Here is a 23,457-nt window from a genome sequence, read left to right as displayed (position 1 = left end):
TTAAAAAAAGAAATATTATTTAGGTTTTCATGGATTTCTTTGATAAGTAAATGATTTTTCTCTATGGTTAAGCACTTCTAATTGTTATTAAGATAAATTTATTAAATTCTTTAACAGAAATAAGTTGTTTAACCCTTAAAGTTCCCCCAACAAAGTTGTTATTATTTCCATTCTACAATGAAGATCTAAGTCTCAAGATGCTGCTACTACTACTGCCCAAGGTTACACAGCTAGAACTTTAATATAGGGAACTAGGATCTAGAACCTCTTCTGGAATAAAAAGTTCAAAGCCCTCTCCCCCACTACAGAAGAGCCATCGTTTCTAGCTTCTGGCTGTCACCAAAACTTTCTGAATTAAACTTGATTTTCAGAGCAATAACTTTCTTCTTAACACTGTTTTTCACTCAGGGAGTATTTAATTAAATGGTATAATTACAAGTCCATCTGGCTTTCCCAGGCTATGGAAAGCATACCCCTCCACTGGTGGGAGAAGAAATGTGCAGGTGTTCTAGAAACCAGCCTAGTAGCTGGGGGCATCCAGCCTCTGTGGGTATGAGATAATGCTTTAACAAGAGAGTGTAGTTAATTAGAGAGTCAATAAAGGGAAAGTCAATTAGGAAAGCTGTACTGACTATATAATACTTTTTCAGAGATTTTATTTATTTATTTATTTATTTGAGAGAGCGAGCTAGAAAATGTGCACTTGTGTGTACAAGTAGAAAAGGGGCAGAGGGAGAAAGAGAGAATTTCAAGCAGACTCTATGCTGAGCGTGAGCCCAACATGGGACTCGATTTCACAACCCTAAGATCACCTGAGTCAAAACCAAGAGTTGGATGTTTAGCCAACTAAGCCACTCAGGAGCCCCAAATGTATAATAATTTTAAAAAGCACATTATGCCTCTTGTTTGCCAACCTGCTTTCAGTTAGGATGGGCTCTCAGGCTAGTTTGACTCCTTTATTTATTTATTTAGAAAGATTTTATTTATTTCTTTGACAGAGAGAGCACAAGCAGGGGGAGTGGCAGGCAGAGGGAGAGGGAGCTGAGCAGGGAGCCCAGAGCTTGATCCTGGGACCCTGGGATCATGCCCCGAGCTGAAGGCAGACACTCAAAGGTCTGAGCTATCCAGGCACCCCTGGACACCTTTAGTTTTGAATGCCCAGCACCCTTGGGGTTTCTAGTAATGGCAAACATTTTCTGATGGGGACTGCTAACCATGCTCCTTTACAGACCCTGCCTCTCTGGCCCAACTTGACTGGTCCCAGAATGAGCAACAGACCTAAGCTGGGCCCTGGGTTTTTAGTCAGGGACCCGAGAGGCCGGTTCATGTCAGATGATGCAGCTATAAATTAGGAGGCTGTGGAGCTGCCAGCAGCCATGTTTCCTGTCTTGCGGAAGAGGCCTGTCTGCAGGGACAACCCCTGTTCCTGTTATTCCTGAACTGCAGCTTTTCCCAAGGTGTGCCTGATTAACCTCTCTTTCAGTTGTGTGCAATGCTCCATTGTTTCTGTTTGCCTCTGGTAATTCAAGTTGGGTCTATTTCACTTGAAACCAACAGAGTCCTGAATAATTTAGAAACAGTACCAGGAATGGAGAGCTGAAAGGAAGCAAGTCTAAATGCAGGAAAGTGTAAGACCAGGTGGGAGGAGGAGCCATAAGAACCTTCCACATCTGGGGCGGAAAAACTCCCAATTGCTGCTACAGGCAATTCAGTTTAACGAGGCCAGAGGTTTAGGGGATTTAGGGAAACATCAGATTATTGGAGGCACTGTCTACATCTTGCAACCTTTCATACAGGGCAAGAAAGAGATGCCTCCCTGAAAGGTAGCCCAGCCAGAAGCAGATAAGGACAGCACAACTAGTATCTAATACTTTGAAGGGAGACCTCTTATGCTTTTGGTCAGCACTCTGAGTCTTTTTTGACTTGCAAAGGGTGATTTTTTTTTTTTTCCCTGCAAGCTGAAGTGAGCTGTTGTTACAGAAATGGTGGGAGTCTGATAAATGGATAGCAATCTATGGGAAGAGCCAGGGCTCTCACAAATGGCGACAGGAAGGCTGCTCTGAACCCAAATGCAAACTGAGAGCAGGTACCCAGCAGAAGTCCTTAAATTAAGTCCCAAAGGGATAAGCAGGGGCTCTTAAACAGCTTTTTTTTAAATAATTTTTTTAAAGATGCATTTCATTTATTTTTATTATTTATTTATTTGAGAGAAAGGGAGCAAGAGTGGGGAGGAGGGGCAGAGGGCAAGGGAGAAGCAGATTCCCCACTGAGCAGGGAGCTGGATGTGGGGACTTGATCCCAGGACCCTGGGATCATTACCTGAGCTGAAGGCAGATACTTAACTGACTAAGTCCCCTAGGCGCCCTCTTAAACCACTCTTAGAGGCACTGGTCTCCAGTTACAAACAGAAACCATGATGACTGAGTAGATTTTATTTTACTTTTAAAGATGTGTGTGTGTTTGTTTGTTTGTTTGTTTGAGGGATGGGGGGGGGCAGAAGGAGAGTGGGGAGAGAGAGAGAATCCCAAGCGGATTCTGTCCTAAGCATGGAGCCGGATGTGGTGCTTAACCCCACAACCCTGAGATCATGACCTAAGCTAAAATCAAGAGTTGGATGCTCAACCAACTGAGCGAAACAGGTGCCCCTGAGTAGGTTTTAATGACTGGACCTCTCAAGGTCCAGAGCAATTTCCTAGATTCAGGTTCCACATCTTAGAATGAGAGCACAGGATAAGATTATCTCCAAAGTGTCTTCTTGGTTTTAATCTTTTGTTCTTGATGATTAAATATAATATAAAGCTTTATTATTTTCTTAAAACTACCAGGGACAACTCTCCTCATTTTAAGTATTAAATGTAAAGGCAAATAAATGTAGGGGTAAGAGAGAGTAAGCACTTGCTTGTAAGTCTTTGCTCAATTCACTGTGCACTTTCACACGACGAATTCAAATTTCCTCACCGGCAAATGGGGATCTTAGATACCTGTCTTCATGCGGCAGTGAGAAGGGAAAAAGGAAAGCCTTGTGACTTCTTAAGAGAGAGTATGTTGTAGAAATCCTTAACCGGATTAGGGTAACACCCTTTCTAAATACAAAAATTGTCAGCCCTTCTGAAGCCATTTCTGACCCCAACCACTGCTATAGTTTTCATATGTCTACAGACAATGTGTTCCCCAATGGACACAGAACTGGCCTGGGGGAAGTATCAATGTTGCCTCATCCCTGGCATTTCTGATTTTCCCTTTCAGTGTCCTATTTCACCTGTCCAGGACTGGCTCCCTATTTCCCTGGCTTCATCTTACCCAAAGATCATACAGCCAAACTTGTAAAATATTGATCCAACATGGTGGATCAATTTCATCCTCTCTTCCTGGGTGTGTAACTGTTTTGACACTCAAAAAAAAAAAAATGCCATAGTAATGGTAGTGGTGTATGTATTGTGAACAGGATAGCTACAGAAACAATGGGAGATGGTCATGCCAGGTGGCTGCCAAAACACTCCCCCTTAATGGCTTCATACACATGGACTGAGTTCAGGTTTGAACTAACTGGCACCCTCTCTGTGAAGCCTGTCTGTTCTTCCCAGGCATAGACAGCAGCTCTTTTCTTTGTGCTGCCACAGCATTTTCTAAGAATGCTTATTATCTCACTGTATAAAAATCGTTACAATTTATAGGTCTCTGGTTGCAATAAAATTTGTGGAGACAGAGACTTTTACTTATTCATTTTTCTACTGTTTGTCTTGTACAAAGCAGGAATTCAATAAATTTTTGTAGAATGAATTAATGAATTATGTGGATCACAACATCCTGTTACCCTCTTGAAAGAAAAGTAACCTCTGAAATCATGCAGTTTCATCCTGAACTAGATTATGGACAGCAAAGATATGGACTTATGATTGTCCAAGGCTGATGTTACTACTCAGCCATGAACCTCTCTCTCATGACATCTGAACCAGGCTTGTGAACCCTTTTCAATATAGTTTACCATGAAGACACTTCTCCTGCTGGAGCGGGCTGGTTTCACATCCCTGATGTAGATTAAAGATATCTTGGGACGAGAGGACACATGGCTGATGTATGATGTTCTTCACACCAACAAGGAGATGTGCAAAGCAATGCTACACTGTTCTTTAAAATTCAAGATGCCATCTTAAAACAACGTGAAAAGAACCCACTAACTCAGACAGCAAAGGACTGATCCACCCCGTTATGAAGCGCCACAGCCGCCTACTTTGTAAACTGGTTATTGCTGCTATAAATGAAACATTCTGCCCTGAGGTGGTTCAGAGCTGAGATGCTGAGCTGCGTAACTGGTGGTGAGTTAAATCTCTGTGTGATTTCAGAGATGTGAGAGGCAGTATAGTACAGTGGTTATGATCACAGAGCTCAAAGCACTGTTCCTAACTCACATGGCCTCACTATTGTAAGGATTTCGTGTATCAATATAGGTAAGGTACTTAGAAGAGCGTCTGGCACATAAGCACATTAAGAGTAAGCACCAGCAGCTATTATTATATGTGGCCTGGCTATAGGCTACCAACCAATCAGTATAAGGTTTGGTCTACACTGGCTCTTACTCATGATTCAGTGGTTTCTTTATTAACTGATAGCTATTGCTTTGATAAGAGGCTATTAGAACAAGCATGGCAGGATGACAAACTGTGCTCGCATTTTTCTTTTCTTTCCTTCCTCAACTTCAGGAGCCTTTCTTTAAGTTTTCTAAAATAATAACTTAAAAAAAAAACCCACAAAAAACAACTTGGCTCTTGTCCGTTCTCATTCTAAAGATTTTTAGGCTTAATTATTTCTATGGTATTGAGGATAACTTTCTTATATCTTTTTTTTCTGAACCAGGCAGGATGTACATAAATATAAAAATATTTGTCAGATTCTCGATGAATGTCAGCCAAGACATGTGTCTAAGATGATACATTATATTTTTATGTATCATGCATACCATAATCATATTGAAATATAGGGCAAACCTCATGTAACACTCTGCAGAAATATCAGAAAAGGCTTTCATTATGTTGACACTTTACTGTAAGTGATCATCATTAAACATGTCATTCCTCCTCTTTACCCTGAGATCACAACTCTTAGGACAGAAAATGAAGCTGAAGTCAGAGAAGCAATTAGCTAGGCTGTGAGAGAAAGATTATCTTGTTGAAACCCATACTCTTTTTCATCTTTTATCCTGATTCACAGAATCAAAGAGTTTACTGTCTTCGATTTTCTAATAAATATTTTTGGAGAGCATGGAGATCCAGAGTAGAGAAGTGATTTGCTTATGATCGCCAAGTGTGTTAATAAGATGTTAATAAGACCCAAATCTGAATTCTAAGCTGGTTTTCCTTCTAAAATACCAAGATGCCTCTCTAGACCACTGAAACAGAAAATGAGGAAATCTGCTTTGAGTAGTCAGTTATAAATGGAAACTCTTTTTCTTTTTTTTTTTTTTAATATTTTATTTATTTGACAGAGGGAGACAGAGAGAGAGTGAACACAGGCACAGAGGAAGTGGGAAAGAGAGAAGCAGATCCTTGATCCCAGGACCCCAGGATCATGACCTGAGCCAAAGGCAGATGCTTAAAAACCGAGTCACCTAGGCACCCTAAATGAAAACTCTTAAAATGTATTATTTTGCTGTAGCAAAATGGAGAGCTGTTTTGAAAACATTAAGGCAAAAGTTCCACAAAAATCAAAGTTCTCTGGGAAATATTTCTGTTGCAAAAACATTGATTAACTGTTAAAGGCATTCAATATGAGTCTTTAACTTAGAGTTATGGGCCAATTCCCAAACTAGGAAATCAGTTCATTCATTCAATCAATACATACCTACTGCTGACTTACTCCGCACCAGGTCCAGGGACTAGACTTGTTGTCGAGGAGCTCAAGGTCTTGGAAAACTATTCAACACAAGTGCTACTTCTTCATCTCTTAGGTGTTCATAACAGACATCACTAATTCAATATATGACCATCTTTCCAGCTAAGCTTGAAATTGGCCTAAAAAATCCTTTCAAGAGACCCCCTCCATGTGACCATGAGCAAGCGATAAGAGAGGCAACCAAATTTATCTGTCATCTCGGCACTAGTATTGTTACTACATAGTTATTAGATCCTAAGCAACTGGAAGTCCTTATGGTAGGTACTAGAACCCTAGTCCCCCCATGCAAAAGAGCAAAAGAATGTAAACTCTTATTTAGCATTGACTTAAGTTCTGGATGGAGTTCAATTCTCTTAGGTACCTTAAGAACCCTTGATAAAGGCTCACGAAAGACCAGTTATGTCCCAATAAGAGGCATTCCTCTTTGACTAGAACATTCCCTTTCAGCCTGGGCAGCACAGCCCTCCATCTTCTGTCTGCCGTCACCCATGGTTGCCATCTGCTGCTACAGAGTCAGTCACACCCCTTTCCCCAGAGTAGCTGCTTTTCACATCTAGCGATTTCACCAACTGAGGAAAGAACCAGCTACCGACAGTGCCGCCTAGTATGGTTCTTCCTGCCCCCAAGAATTTGGGAAAAAATACTTCTGATCTCCTCCCTTTCAAGGTGAACTCGAAGACAGATGCAGGGCCTCTGTTCTATAAGCCTGGCATCTTTTCTGTCCTTTGTTAGAGCAGTTTTCTTGGGGTCTGATTGGGGGGTGGGGAAACAGGAAGAGGTCTTTTCCTTTTAATGGCTTTTATAATGTCTTTAAACATTTTAATTATCAGTGATAGATGAATAAAGGCCTTGAGAAGCCTTGCTTCCTGGAGGTATGTTATTACCCCACAAAAGCTGAGTGGAGAACAGAGCACAGTGCTGTCTGCAAGGAGCCAGGTTCGAAGGTGCCCTTTCTTTGTGCCCCAAAGTACATCTCCCTCAGAATGTGCAGACTGTTGTACACTGATCACCTGCATCTTCAGGTAATTCACCTCCAACAGCTGGCCTCAGGGAGACCAAAGACTTTAGAAATACAGATGTAGGGCGCCTGGGTGGCTCAGTGGGTTAAGCCGCTGTCTTCGGCTCAGGTCATGATCTTGGGGTCCTGGGATCGAGTCCCACATCTGGCTCTCTGCTCAGGAGGGAGCCTGCTTCCTCCTCTCTCTCTCTGCCTGCCTCTCTGCCTACTTGTGATCTCTCTCTGTCAAATAAATAAATAAAATCTTAAAAAAAAAAAAAAGAAATACAGATGTAGCACTAAGGGTGACATAAATTAGGCTTAAACAAGGAAGAGAATGCCACAGGTCTCCACTTTCCATTACATATTCCTGTCCTAACAGTAATGGTGTTCTTTTGTTAGGTAGACATGATGGCTGGTACTGGGTAGAATATAAAGAAAAAACAAGGCTTTTCCCCTTCCCTCAAATGTTTACATTTCCTAAGTAAGACAAAATGTAGTAATGATAACTAAATACCATGGGATTTAAATATCAGAATATATAATGTTGCCCCCCACAAAAGGTCCAAAACACAGAATTACCATAATACCTAGAAATTTTACTCCTAGGTATCTACCCAAGAGAAGTGAAAATGTTTGCTCACATAACTTACACACAAATGGTCACAGCAGCATTGTTCATAATAGCCCCCAAATGGAAACAACCTGAATGCACATCAAAATGGTTCAACAAAATGGGATCTATCCATATAAAGGAATAGTACCTGACCTTAAAAAGGAATGATGTGCTGGGGCACCTGGGTGGCTCAGTGGGTTAAGCCTCTGCCTTCGGTTCAGGTCATAATCTCAGGATCCTGGGATCAAGTCCCGCATCGGGCTCCCTGCTCAGCAGGGAGCCTGCTTCCCCCTCTCCCTCTGCTGCTCCCCCGACTTGTGCTCTCTCTCCTTCTCTCACTCTCTGTCAAATAAATAAATTCTTTAATAATAAAAAAAAAAGGAATGATGTGCTGACACACGGTACAACACGAATGACTCTTGAAAACATTATGCTAAGTAGAAGAAGACAGTCACAAAAGACCAGCTGCTATAGGAGTCCATTGATAGGACTTGTCCAGAAAAGGCAAATCTATAGACACAGAAAGTAGATAAGTCACTGCCTAGGAAGGGAGGAAATGAGGACTGGAGTACTGGGTTTCTTTTTGGGGCAATGAAAATATTCTAAACAGGCCATGGTGATGGTTGTGTTACTCTGAACATATTAAAAAAAACATTAAACTGTGTATTTTAAAAGGGTGTATTTCAGGATATGTGAATTAGATCTCAATAAAGCTGTTATAAAAAAAAACACAAAAGCACACACAACACTATAGAGGCTCAAAGGAGGGATAAAGAGTTTTCTGGCTTAGATGGTTTGAAAAGAGGTATTTACATTTTGAGGAGAAATCCTTAACTGGAGGTGGGGTGGATGGATAGCAACACAGTACAAGCCAAAGGACAGGGGTGCTCTAGACTTGTTAAGGTGGGAGCCTTCAGCGGGGGGCGGCAGGACTGGGGACATGAGGCTAAAAACATAGTTGTGCGGCACCTGGGTGACATAGTCGGTTGAGTGTCTAACACTTGGTTTTGGCTCAGGTCCTGAAATCAGGGTTGTGAGACTGAGCCCTGTGTTGCGAGTCTGCTTAAAATTCTCTCTCCCTCTGCTCCTCCCCCCTGCTCTCTCTGAAATACATAAATCTTGAAAAAAGAAAATATAGTTGGTGTCAGCATGAGTGAATCAGAGGGGTGGATGACAGGGCTGGTGAAGGCAGAATCCATTCAGCCTTATGAGTGTTGCTGCTTCCAGGTCAACAAGGAGCAGCATGCTAATCAATCACCTCTCTGTCTGCCTCTCCTACAACTGTTAGGAGAAACAGAGGACACTAGAGCAAGGAGCTGCTGGGAGGCTGCTTCCACTCCTCTTCAAAATGAGTCCTGCTGAAGTCAGGATCTGTTTCCGACACCCTACCCTTCACCTGCGATGAAGAGCTGGATGTGGGACATCAAAGGGCAGAAGAGGATCACTGGGTGTCTGGGAGCCATTTGCCAGAAACTGATTTTTCTGGAGCAGGCTATTTTTTGTATCACTATCATTATTGTTTGGCATGTACAAGTCTTACTGGGTAAAGGGAAGGAATGAATTCTGTGAGAAATTTTAGGACTTTACTACTTGAGAGACATTCCGCTTAAAAATTAATGACTTATTTCCTGAAAAGCCTCCAAAAGTCAACAAGGCATTTTAATTATCTTCAGTTTCCAGGTCTAGGAAATGTTAGTTCCTCTTGCGTGAAAGAATGTTCATGCACACCTCACTCTGTATAATGTGTGGCTCCACATGGTAATTTTTTTTTATTACACTACTATAATTACTGTTTATACATTAATCATACATGAGAGAAATAAAGCTGACCCTTCATAAATCACTTCTTTCAGTAAGCCCGACTATTTTTCTATACATTGTGCTATTGATCACTATTGATCATTTCATAACAAACATCTGCAAAAATACAGCTTCCTGGAATTATGGTCCAAGTCTTATCTATGTTTGTATTCTCTACAGCAGCGCCGTCCAATAAAACTCTCTGCAATGATAGAAATGTTCTGTATCTGCACTGTCCAGGAAAGGAGCATTGAACACTTGCCTTGTGGATGGTGTGATTTAGGAACTGGAGTTTTTATTATTTTAATTTTCATTAACTTAAATTTAAAGAACTACATGTGGCCTGTGGTTGCCGCAGTGCAGCCCTACAGGATCCAGAATAATACATTTGTTCCTTGTAAGTGTTCAATAAACATCTGTTGACTGAAAGAAAATTTGCACATAAATAAACAAATTCTGAGCTTCCTCTATATGCAGGCACTCTACTGGATGTTGGGTATATGAGTGAAACACTGACCCTGAATGAATTAAAACTCATGGAAGGGACAGCAAACTCGACCCTGATTAACTCAAGCCAAACGTGAACTTTTTGGCTCACATGCCTGGAAAGACTAGGATAATGGTGCCTTCAGGGCAGCTTGGCTAAGGGCTTCAAGGATAACACCATGACCATCCTTGTCCTCGCCCTCTCCCTCCTCAGTTAGACTCGGCTCTCTTCCATGTGTGGTCTCCATGCTCAAACTGGCTCTCCACTCATAATCGCTAGAGAGCTGCCCCAGCCCAGAGCTCACACTGTCAAAGCTCCAAGCCCTGACCCCAATCTCCCAAGCCAAAGGCTCATTAGATCTCATTGGTCGTGACTGGGTCAGAACAGATGCCCAGTTCTGCACCAGTCATCACGGCCAGGGAAATATGATGTATTGACTGACTTGGGCCACAATTACACGCTCCAACCCTTAGCCAAGGGTGGAGCCAACTCCACCAGAAAAGCACATGGGATGAAAGTAATGTCCTAGATGGCCTCCCAGAATAAAGCCAAGGTGTGATCATTAGGGAAGAGTAAATTTTGCTAAGTAGCAAACAAAAGACATCCGTTGTAGTCTCTGAAGAGCTCCGTGTCTCCCTTTTTCTTAAAGAAAAATGCTGGTTGGTCAGATCTGTTGGCCAGATAGTAAAGAAAATATTATCTTAAAAGAAATACTCAATTTGCAAGATCCATACTGAAATGACAGTAATGTTTACTTACACAGAATTTCCACTGATGTTCACTTCTCCATACCTTAAAACCCTTGAGGGTTACATTTATGAAATCTAGAAACCTTTAGGAGGGAGCAGTCAGGTGACCAGGGCCTGCTGTCTGCAGCCTTCCCTGCCTGAGTCAATCTGGGAGTCCAGATGTCTCCTCCTGTGCCCCCCTCTCACCGAGCACACCGAGGGTATGCTAGACCTTAGAAGTCCTGACATGTGTGGATGCAGGCAGAGCAGACACAATGCAGCCCACCCAGGGAAGGGACATAACAACTGCCAATTCACACAATGCAATGGGAATTGTCTATTTTCATAAGGGCTACTCCAAGAGAGATTATTTGTGGGCAGGATGACTCACGAGAGAGACAAATGAATTCGCCCCACAGAGAAGACAAAGAGCTTGGAACATCACTGAAATGAGAAAAATTCGCCAAAACAGCTGCAGCACTTTAGGGCCTTTTAAATAGCCTCCTTCTGTCTACTTCTCCACCCCTTTTTAGCTGTTCCCTCTCTCTCATTAAACACTGATGAGGCTTTGCTTTTGTTGGCTCCAAGGGCTAGCTGAAGCTGGGAAATAGTCTTTTTAGCAAGCGTATCGTTTTATCCCTCAGAGTTTTCTGATATTATCTTTTGTGAAGATGATTCTGGATTACTCTGAAACTCCTTGGCTTGTTTTTAGGTGGAAAAAAAGTTAATAAAGCTCGTGGACAGGACTTTCTGCATTTCAAGGACATCCAGTGCTCAGCCCCATGGCAAGAAGGCCCATGACTCCCTCTGCTCTCCTCTGGGAATCCAGAGACCGCTCAGTCCCCTCAACATCAAAGTGACTACCCCTCCTTCTACTGTACAGCGAATGTTCTCACTGGAGTGTGGCTCTCCAAGCATGGTGGAAATTGCTGCTTGGTAAGAAAGGAGGGGCTGTTAGCAATATCCTCTCTGGGTTTCCTGGATTGCTCAGTTCAGCAGTCAGTGGGCCTATCCCCTACCGGACTGGAACGGGGCCTGCAGGAGCCCATAGACTATGCACTTCCAGCACACAAGAACTGGGCCTCCCTGGGCTTGCCAACTGGCACACAGTAGGTGCTTAATGAATGACGGTCAACTGTGGAATATTATTGGTAACTTGGAGATAGACTGTGCATAAAAAATACTAAACAGAATGGGTCTAAACATTAATGTCTGCAATACTTGCTGTTCCAATAAAGTGTTCAGCTCTTTGACTTTACCCAGTGAACCTCAGTCCCCCAATCTTAACAAATTCTCAACTCTAAGGTGACTCAACTTTAAAGTGCTCTTTATTATGGGTCTCAAGCCTGTGTAAACTAGTTAACTGGTTATGTAAATGTAAGTTAGTTAACTGATTTCCCAGTCCTCAAGGGCTAACTCCAAAGGACTCTAATTCACATTAACATACAATCTGCCCATTTAAAGTGCACCATTCAGTGCACTATTCAGAGTTATGCAACCGTCATCACGATAGAATTCCAGGACATACCATCTCCAAAAGAAACCCAGTACCTATTAGTGGTTACTCCTCTATTCCCCCCCAACTCTCTCCCTACCCCTAACCCACCACCCCCACCAGCTCCTGGCAACTATCAATCTACTTTATATCTCTGTAGATTTTCCTAATATGGATATTTTATATAAATTGAGTATCACTCATTTTTTTAAAAGGCCCTGTATTTTCTATGTATGAGCTTTCATACCAAGTGCTGGAATCACGGACTTAAGTAAAATCCAGTGCCTGCCTTCCAGCCACTCATAGTCCAACAACAATTGCTGAACACAGAACTCTCTACGTTTCCTATTGAGCATAACAGCCACACTGCATATTAGCTGGCAGAGGTCCTCTATACCAGTGGGATACTCAGGCCAAAAGGCCCACCACTTCCTTTTGGGTTCAACTCTACCAGGTAGATGGTACCCAGTGCTCCATCTCATGTGCTGATTGGGCCTACAAATGTCCACCTTTACTTCTACTTATTTGATCAAGCAGCACCTGTACCTGACCTGCCCTTTTCAAAAGATTCTGTCTTTGGTAAAGACTCAGAAGTTTGGCGTTATTTTTAAATGCACCCAACTTGTCTTTTTCTTTCCATCGAAATCAAAGGAATAAAGAATAAACGGACAGTTAGCAGAGGGGCAGTGGGTAGAAGATGGGTTAAATAAGTGATGGGGGATTAAGGAGGGCACCTGTGGTGATGAGCACCAGGCAATGTGTGGAAGTGTTGGATCACTATGTTTTACACCTAAAATTCACATTACACTGTATGTTAACTATACTGGAATTAAAATAGAAACACACACACACACACACACACACACACACACACACACCCCAAATGAGTATCTTTCTCAGGTTTCCAATAAGGTATTTGGGATTTTCCTGTGTGATAACGACCGTAGTTAGCATATCCAAGGTGGAATATACTGAGGTCTTGCTGTAGATCTTGAAAATAAGGTTAGCCTTGCAGAATGGAGCAAGTAAGAACTGACATGCCCTGGAAGACATTAGCCATGTGTGGAAGTTAGGCATCTGAAGAGACTGTAGAAATGGAGTCGAGGAGATTGGGAATTTCCATCTTCAATCAAAGTGACAAAGGACTGATGGCTGGAGATATATTTTAAGTAAGAGAGTTACAACCTACGTAACCCTAGATTATTCGTATGTGGTAACAGGGTCCATGTGGATTTTTAAGAAGTCTCAGAATTCACGAAAGAATTTGTTAATGTCTCTGCTGCTGTCCAGAACTTAGCAAGGTGATCTCACTGGAAAGCAGATCCCTGCAGAACTTGGGGTATCACAGCTCCAGTGCAGTGATCATGAAATCTGATTACATGTCTCCCCAGGTACATATGGGGGGGGTGGACAGAACAAATTAAACAGCCTCACTTATACATCAATCTCTTATGAGTTTGGCTGTTGGGAAATTAAACCTCGAGAGTCTTCATGCTCTGGCAAAACCCAGTTTCTGACTTGAAAATGTAGGACCCATAGAACATGATGATTTACCAAAGCATAAATCTGGAGAACAGAAGTTTGAGAGGTATGAAAACCATGGCCGAACATACAAAGGTCTGCCATTTAGAAGAGGAATACAACTAGCTATAGGCAGGACCAACAAAGCAGTTGTAAGAACACAGGCTCTGGAGCCAAACTGTTTGGCTCTGACACTTATTAGCTACATGAACTTGGACAACTTAGCCTGCATGCACCTCAATTTCCTCCTCTGTAAAATAAAGTGGTTGTGAAGATTAAATGAGATAATCCAAATAAATGCTTAGTATGACATCTGGAACACAGTAAGTTCTCAGAAGTTAGCATCATGTCATCACTGTCCAAAGACGACAGACCACCCTGTGAGAGGGGGCGTCTCCCAGAGTTCAAATCAAGGCAGAGAGATTTGTCAACTGAGGACCAAATACAAACTTACTTACTTCAAAGCCCAGGACTTCCAATTAGCTCCTCAGCCCCTCAAACTCCTGCTACATGCAATTCAAAACGAAAAAGCTATCTCAGTAGCCAATGTGTTGCTCATGTGAAACTGTCTTTTTTTTGGGGGGGGGGGCATTCAACCTATGTATACCTTATGTGCAAAGCAGCTGTTAGTCAAAAATAATAAGGGGACAAAGTGGTCCTTGCCCTCAAGAAGCTGAACATCAAAAGGAAAAGAGAGGATCACAGAACCACACAGCGATACAGACATATATGTTGGATTTAGGCCAACCATACATTGGTGCTTAACTTTTTATTAGAGAGCCATCACCAAGAGAAGGCTCAGGGAACTCACTGCATTCTATGGAACATGACAAACCTATTAGTATACTAAACCAAAATCAATCACATTCTCTCTCCCTCCATCTCTCAATCTCCTTCTCCATTTCTCTCTCTCTCCTTTCATTCCCTTCAGGGTGCAGCAAAGTAGCACGATGGCTCTGGGACCTTCCAGTCTCAAATTCTCAGGCTCATGTGCTGGCCGGCCCATGGCAACAACTAGTGAAGGTGGACAAGCTGCTTCCATGTTGCGAGTTCACACAGGATTCTCTGGCAGGACACTGAAGGCTATTTTTTATTTGTAACTACTGCTTGAATATCCTTCTGCCTCTCAACTGTTAAGTCCAGAGAAGAGAAGACAAGTGGGTTTTCTTCATCATGTAGCACAGACAGGCTCTCACATACTTATTGAATAAGGCAGGTTTATCCCCTGGCTATTATAAGTAACATCTGTAAGAAAAACCACTGATCCTTATTCTCTTAGAGTATCCCCTTCTCCCCACCTTGATGGGTTCTTTCTGTGACATTCCAACCCACATTCCGGGCTTCTTTTAGGTTCCACAGGATCTGGTTGCTGCATTTTAAGCACATTACTCTCCTGTAAAATGTCAGGTAGGGGAGAGAGGCCCCTTGGTCTGCCTTGCATTTTGTGGACAAATACCCAGGACCAAAGAACACCAGGAGGCTCCATTCACGTTGGAATAGTCACCAGTTTACTGATTGCTCTGTTGCCTCAAGAAATTCATAGCACCTTCGGGCAAAGGAACAACAGTGTGGTGTTTATTGAACTCTACATCTGGTAGCAATTTGTTCAACAGCAACCAGCTTTCCCCCCTCCTTCACTTCAGTCAAATAATCCACAGGGGCCCATAATCCCCCACAACTGTTCATTTGTGTGAAGCCTGTATTGTGTCTTTATGTTCCTAATTACAGATCTGGGTTTATCAACAGGTTTCAGCATGGTAAGTAATTTTTAAGACTGCAGAGGAGACTAAAGGCCCATGTCTTGAGGCAGGGACACTGCTACTGACCATTGCCGTCTGGACTGAAAGAGGAAGTGGCACACTGGGCCCTGTCCACAGCTCCCCTGCCCCCATTTGGTCAGAAGAGGCAGCCAGAGCACGACCCTTTCCCACCCTAGGAGGTGTGGCCTTATTATGGTGTGTGGGAGCTTGGGAGAAGGAATAGCTGAGTTTTATCCTAGAATTAGATATTTGTGTACTACAGAGAAAGGGAGAACCCCTATGCTTCGCTCTAGGAGAAAATTCTTTCTCCCTTTGGAGGCTGGCTGTGAGGGAGACTGAGCAGCTAGTTTCCTAAGGCCTCAATGAATAAAGAGCACTTAGGGATACCAGTAATTAGGTGAGAAGATGAGGTAAATTCAGAAAGCAGAGTAAGTCAAGTTTGGGGGCAAATCTGGGGACTAGCCCCTCCTTTGGAGAGGACGATGCTGCTCTCACCTTCACCACATGGTTCTGAGGGAGGCTGCCAATCCCCAAACCCGGCCTGTGGCCCAATCTGGCCAGTCACAGCAGTCCATCCCTCTCTACTGCAAGTGGTCCAGAGAAGGCATGTGACTCAAGCCTGGTCAATCACAGACTATGTCCCAGGGTTTCCATTTTGGAGCCACCAGAGAAGATATTCCTAAAGGAAGAACGAGATTTTGGAGCTGCCTGAGGTCATGTTTTTTGCTAAATGGGAAAGAAAGAGTACCTGTTTGCAGTGAGAGAAAATGGTGCCAATAAAGAGGGAACAAAGAGGTACAATAAAGAGAAAAATGGTTGTGACATTAAATCCCTCTCTGTAAAGTCCCTGGAGCCAAGATTCCATGGCTTAGCTACACATTCTTTATATATGTTAAAGCCAATTTGAGCTTTTGGTTTCTGCCATCATGACCTGGGTCTAGAGGGCTACCAATGGTGTTTCTCTAATAATGATGGCTATGATGGCCAACTAAGTAAATGCAAGTAAACACTCTGAAAAACACGTGCCACGCAAGTGTCAAATAGTGATCGCATACAATCACATGTTATTAGAGGCAGGTGTGCACTAGAAAAATGGCTGACTAGATACCAGGAGAGGGGTTTAAGAAATTCTCATTTGGGGGACTTCTGAAGACACACAGAGGTACATGGAATGGTACAATGCCTTCTCTCAGTATCCCTCCAGAGGTCCAGTAACCACTGACCTATGTGCATGCCAGGATAGCAGGGGCTTTGACCAACTCTTCCTGGAGCACAGCTGTTCCCTTTGTGCCTTGGTTCCAGGCCTGAGAAGCCTCTTGTCTGACTGGAAGTGAAAGTCTGGCTTCTGGCAATGGGACAGAATCTTATAGCAAAAAACCAAAATTCAGGAATTTATGAGTTCAGCCTTATCAGGCTGTACTCGGCCCAGACTCATAAACTGACATATGCCTCATGCTTTCCAAGGCTCATTTATGATTTCTTAGCATTGTCTTTGGATGTGTATTTTGTCATGATAGAAAACCCTATTAGTGTTGCAAGAAAATCAGCTACAAAAATTTTTTTTTGAACACTGACACTACCTTTCCTTTGTGGACTAAATTAAGGAGTTTCTTCCTCTTTTTTTAAAGATGTATTTATTTATTTGAGAGAGAGAGAGAGAGAGAACACCAGCAGGAGGGACAGAGAGAGAGAGAATCTCAAGCAGACGCTTTGCTGAATGCAGAGCCTAATGTAGGGCTTGACCTCACAACCTGAGATCATGATCTGAGCTGAAACAGAGTCAGATGCTCAACTGACTGAGCCACCCAGGTGCCTCAAGTTTCTTCCTCTTTAAAACTCATTTACAAAAAGACATTAATGTTCAACAGAGAAATAGTGTCCTAGAATACCTAATATAGGGAACACACAAGGAGGATGATTCAAAGACTATTTTATTAATATCATGGAATATTATGTTAGAAGGGTTATGGAAATCTCTAATCCAACTCAATCAGATTTTCTAGTAGACGTATGCTTTAAACATCAGTATTTTTGAAAAGACAATTCTAACAGACAGCCAGGGTTGAGAACCACCCCTCTAACTCAGTCAGTACCTTTATTTAGTATATGAGGACACTAAGTCCCAGAGATACGGGACTCTAAGACAAACAGTTCATCTGGGATTAGAACACAGGTCTCCAGGCTTCATTGTATTTTTCAAGTGAATAATCAGGTCATCCTATTGTGTTTTCTTTTCACAGGGGCTACATAAGTGGAACATACAAGAATTTTTAAAGTTGAAGTAGAGAAATAGAGAAGTAAAACATCAGGGAAGAGGATTCCAAATTATTAATAAACATAAGCTGTTTAACCTCCTGATAATAGGAAACTACAAATTTTTAAAGAAGCACAATGTCATATTGTTACACATCTAACAGATTGGCAAAAATTCTTAAATATGACAGTACCAGGATTTTAGCAAGGATATATAGCCACAGAAACTCCCATATAATCACTTAAGTTGGTACAATTGCTCTGAAAGACTGTTTGCCATGATCTAATAATGTTCAAGATTCACATTTTCTATGACCCAACAATTCTGATCTTAGTTATACAACCTAGAATGTGCATTTTCAATGTGGGTAATATTATTTCCACAAAAGAACAAAATTTGATTTTTTTTTTTCAAAATTTGATTTTTTTTTAAAGATTTTATTTATTTATTTGACAGAGAGAGATCACAAGTAGGCAGAGAGGCAGGCAGAGAGAGAGAGAGAGGAGGAAGCAGGCTCCCTGCTGAGCAGAGAGCCCGATGCGGGACTCGATCCCAGGACCCTGAGATCATGACCTGAGCAGAAGGCAGCGGCTTAACCCACTGAGCCACCCAGGCGCCCAAATTTGATTTTTGATAAGGGAAAAAAATCTTGGCTATCACAATGGCTTGTGGCCTTCCAAAGCTCAACTCTGTCCAACAAAATCCTACTCTTTAGGATTAATTTTACAGTTTTTAGTTTAAAATTAATCAAGCTTTCTACTTAGGAGAGCTGATATAGGAAAAATAGGTTGAGAAACACTGACAGAGCAACACTGCTTATGTAGCCTAGGAGATAAATGTAAGAATGCTCTGACCCACACTCTTTATTATAGTCCAAACCGGACAGGCTACCGGTATCCATTTACAGTAGAATCGACAAACTGCAGCATATGTAAACTATAAAATACTATACAGCAACAAGAAGGAACAAATTTCAGCTGCACACAACATGTGTAACCTTCACAATGGTCAGCAAAAGAAGCAAAACACAAAAGATCATATAGGGCTCACTCCCATATATAAAAGTTCAAAGTCAGGCAAAGTGAATTATGTTGTTCATACACCCAACTAAAGCTGTTATGTAAAGCAAGGAAATAACTATCATAAGAGTCAGCAGGGCATTTACTTCAAGGGTTGTGATTCAGGAAGCCAAACATGAGAGGGGTAAAAGGGAATGCTGTACTTTTTGATCTGGGTGTGAATACGACAATCATCCTCTTATATCATATACATAATGTTTTACGCTTTCTTCTGGTTTATGTAATAGCTCACTTGAAAATATTAAGATATAGGGGCACCTAGGTAGCTCAGTTGGTTAAGTGCTGCCTTCGGCTCAGGTTATGATCCCAGGGCCCTGGGAACAAGCCCTGTGTCAGGCTCCCTGTTCAGTGGGGAGACTGCTTCTCCCTCTCCCTCTGCCTCTCCCTCTGCTTGTGCTATCAAATAAATAAATGCAATCTTTTTTTAAAAAGGGGAAAATATTAAGATAAAAAGAAAAAGGGAGGGGAGAAAGCTCTTGATCTTTGCCATTTTCATTTTCCTAAAGCATTGTTGGATCAATGGTCATTCCTCTGCTCCACAATGATACAAAACTGTACCAAATGCACATGGTGCTTTCAGACCTTCCTTAAATGATCTCATGAGTACCCCAGCCTTGGGTAGAGAGTCAGAAACCATCTTTCAAAGGAGGTTGGCACTTGAGTTAGAAGGGCCCGCAGGAATACCAGCCAGACCCCATGGGGGAAGGAAACAGGACTTGACCAGATGGACGGGCTCAACCAAATCTCAAGTGGGAAGAGGATGGGGCAATGGGACAGAAGTACACAAGACAGAACTGCAGAGAACGCACAGGGGCATGTGAGAGACAAAGCTATTCAACAGTCCTTTTGAAGAGTTAATTTCAGAATAGAATAAGAATATTCTTTTAAAGATCATGATGAACTGTGAAGTTGCAACTGTTTGTTAATAGGAGGTTTTACACAGATTTATTTGAAAGTTAATGTGTTTTCTTATACCTGGACTGGAATCAAGTGGTTTTCTATAGGTTCTTCTACAACAAAAGCATTTGTTGCTAATGTTTTTGATGCTCAAGTTCCAGTTAATACAAATTATTTTAAGGGTTAATGAATGTTTCAAGTTTAATTCAAGACATTTATGTTCAAAGTCCTATGGTGTAGCAAGAAAAAAATGTATTTAGAAAAACTATAGCAGTTTTCCCTATGGCTCATTTGCATTTAGCCTAATGAGAACTGATACTTCTATTACACTTCTAAGATTTCAAAGCACACTGTAACACCAACTTGGTGGGGGTAGGTATTATCCCATTTATCCCATTATACCTTAAGTTTAGTAGCATAATTAAAAACAAATCAACTGGGGCACAGTGGCTCAGTGGCTCAGTGGGTTAAAGTCTCTACCTTCAGCTCAGGTCCTGATCCCAGGGTTCTGGATTGAGCCCTGCATCGGGTTCTCTGCTCAGCAGGGAGCCTGCTTTCCCTTCTCTCTCTGCCTACTTGTGATCTCTGTCTGTCAAATAAATAAATAAAATCTTTAAAACAAACAAATAAATCAATCCATAGCAGCTTACTATATTGGTAATTCGAAACTCAATGATTTTGTCTTGCAACAATAAGATCTAAATATTTCTAATTTAGCACTGATTTTTTTTAACCAGATGGCTGAATAAAGACAAATGGGAGCAAGATTTTAACTTCTCTTATTAGGAAAAAGTAAAGGACAGGAACAAACAAGTTGTCTCTTATCTGTCCTTTTCCCATTGGTTAAGTCTGGAGATAGAATCATGAATGAGTAAAACCTCATTCCCACAGATTTTAAGATGCCAGTCTGTTCTTAAAGACATTTCAAGATTAAGAAAGCACAAGGGAGGCTGGCTGACCAGGGTCCAGGATGGAAGAGTGAAAGAAAACATGCTCTTCAAGAATGCTGTTGGAAGGAAACAGACAAAAAGCAAAACTACTCTTTGAAACTGCTCAGTCTGAAAGCAGAGGTACTCTCTGTAAAGCAGAACACATCTGTATCTTCCTATCTGCTCTCAGGCACATGAACCGCATTGTAAACCTCAAGATATAGATAAATACTGAGCCAAGTTAAGTTTAACAGTGTCCAGTCAACTTAGCATATCAGTTCAGTTTCTGAGCTGTAAAATGTTAAGACCCATCTCATAAGACTGGTATGGCACCAAAGGCTAGGTACAAAAGTTCCATGAAAAATGCAGATGATGTAATCAGCCTTAGTTGCTGTGTCTCTCTTGGTAATTTTCATCAGTGATCTCGGATGCTCCCATGCCACAGCCCATTCTGGATTGCCTTCTCTCCTTCTCTCCTACATTTGCAGTGCCAATCTTCAGGAACCAGTTAAAATCCAACTATTCCCTGGAGCCGATCCTAGGTTCCTGAAACCTACAGGACTTCCTGTGCCATGTGTCCAGCTCTCTGTGCACACCTACTGCCCTGCAGCCTTGGTTACTCATCTGTTCTACCAACCTAAATGTGCCACGTCAGCCTCCTGAACACCTGGTGTGTGTACCTCTTTGAATCCCCACACCGCCATGAACTTGACAAGGAGTCAACATTTGTTGATTGACAGAAGCCCTGACTAAACACGAACAATATTTAATTTAAAAACAATATACATCTTAGAACATCTCACATCCCTTCCCTCCTTGGTCTCCTACAGCTAATGGCAAAACAAGACGGATCAAGACTAAGATTTCAGAACGAAGAGTCAATTTAATTTTATAGTACCAAAACATGGAAACCCCCCAAATTCAACACAGCAACTGTTACGTTTGCAAATGAGAAGGGTCAGCTGTAAAAATATAGCCCCTGGAATAATGGTCACAGGGCAAACTGCAGGAACATCTCCCCGGGACCTCTACTGCTGATACAGTCAGGAAGTCAGGGCCAGTGGTGCCCTCGGCCAGTGGCCCTCCTCTTCCTAACCCCTACTTTCTCCCTGTCAGACTACATCTTGAAAAACTGTTCCCATCCAATAAAATGCACGACTTTTATCTTACTGTTTTTATAATTCAAAGGCATACATAACTGTCAATAAGAACTTTTGACTGGATCAGGCTAAATGGCATTCCATTCCACTCTGAGACAACAGAATTCAGGAAAACCAACTTGATCAACGTAACTTCATGTCCTAAACATTTTATTTCTGCGTTGGCTTTACAAAATATTGAAAATAGACTTCACAGTCCCATTCCTACCTCCTCAAAAGCCTCAGGCACTGGGCAACCACATGGGAGGATGAACAGGAACCCACTGCTCAGGGCCAGTTGGCTATGAAGTTTGGCTCAATCAGGCTACGATGCCAACGTGATGCCTGGAGATGCCTCACCAGGACGAGGCCTGCCTGAAGCAGCAGAACCTCTGAGCTACGCTGCCAAATAGGGAAACTGTCTCTCCCCATTCAGAAATCAGGGTGTTAAGTGCTAAGAAAAAAGATAAAGTTCATACAGCAAGTGACTGATGCTGAATTTTTTTTTTTAACTTTTTTAAGTATACAGATATAAATGAGGAAAAAAGCAAACAATGGTGTAAAAGGTGCTTTTAAAATTCTGTGGATGACTGGGAAAATAGAAACACATACTGCATTTTAGATGCCATGATGGGATGATTATTCATTATTTTGTAACAATAATGGTATTCTGTCTATATGAAAAGAATATTTGTATTCTTAGGTGATCCATGCCAAAAATTTAGAGGTGAGGTGTCATGGTATGTGAAACTTTCTTTCAAATCGTTCGGGAAAAGAGAAGGTATGTGAGTGTGTTTGTGATGTGTTGTGTGGATGTGCTAGCCACAGAAAAAGGGTGAGAGAAGGTGAGCAGAGACTAAGGCTTGGAAACCAAGGCACAATAAAAATGGGGGAAAAAATCACTATCTCATCTAGACAAAGTTCATTTCTACAAACAATAAGCTAACATGCTCTGACAGCCTGTCACAACAGAAAATCAACACTGCCCTTAGAAGCCAGAGAGAGAAAAGGAGAGAAGGAAGCACACAGGGTCCCAGCTATGTGCACTGGGGCTCCATGTTGTTTTTATTTTCTCTTTGGTTAAACACCTTTATTGAGATATAATTCACATACCATATAATTCACCCATTTAAAAAAATATATTTTATTTATTTATTTGCAAGAGAGAGAGTGCGAGTGAGAGAGTGAGCACAAGCAGAGAGAGTGAGCAAGGAAGGAGCCCAATGCAAGACTCGATCCCAAGACTCCAGGATCATGACTTGAGCTGAAGGCAGATGCTTAACCAACTATGCCACCCAGACATCCTTCTGTTCATGTTCTTATTGGATATGGTTATATCTTCTTCTGAGACATGTCTATTTAAATCCATTGCCCAGTTTTTAATTGGGTTTATGTCTTTTTATTATTGGGTTGCAAGAATTTCCGATAGAGTCTGGATACCAGTTCCTTATCAGATATATGACTTGCAAAAAATGATTTAAATCACAAAGTTTTAAATTTTGATGTGCTCCAATTTGTCTTTTCTTTTGTTAGGTACTTTTTAATTTAACACTCAAAATAGTTGTGAGGAGTAGGAATTATTGAACTCATTCTACAAATAAAGAAAATGAAACTCAAAGTTAGGCAAATGACCCAAGGTCTCACACAGGGCTGCTACATATGGTCTTACCCTGCACACTGCAAACCGCTGAAAGGCAGCAGTTTGGCCATTTGTTGGGGCTCTGATTTGGACTCAGATCATCTCACCAGCCAGAGTTCAGGTACTATGAGTATTATACTGTAATATGGTTTTTTTTAAAGAAAATCCTTGGTTTTTATACATGGAACATTCTAAAGATGTTGCCATTCCTTAAGGGCTTTGGAATT

General features: G+C 41.8%; 1 protein-coding gene across 2 annotated transcripts in view; it reads right to left on the bottom strand.

The window, feature by feature from the left end:
• Positions 1-23,457, bottom strand: part of ATG7 (autophagy related 7) — a 243,768-nt gene that overhangs the window by 92,545 nt on the left and 127,766 nt on the right. The window lies entirely within an intron of this gene.

This window comes from Mustela erminea, chromosome 1 (assembly GCF_009829155.1).
Source record: "Mustela erminea isolate mMusErm1 chromosome 1, mMusErm1.Pri, whole genome shotgun sequence".
NCBI classification, from domain to species: domain Eukaryota; kingdom Metazoa; phylum Chordata; class Mammalia; order Carnivora; family Mustelidae; genus Mustela; species Mustela erminea.
Note: the sequence above shows the minus strand (reverse complement) of the source record. Positions and strands in the feature narration are given on the sequence as shown.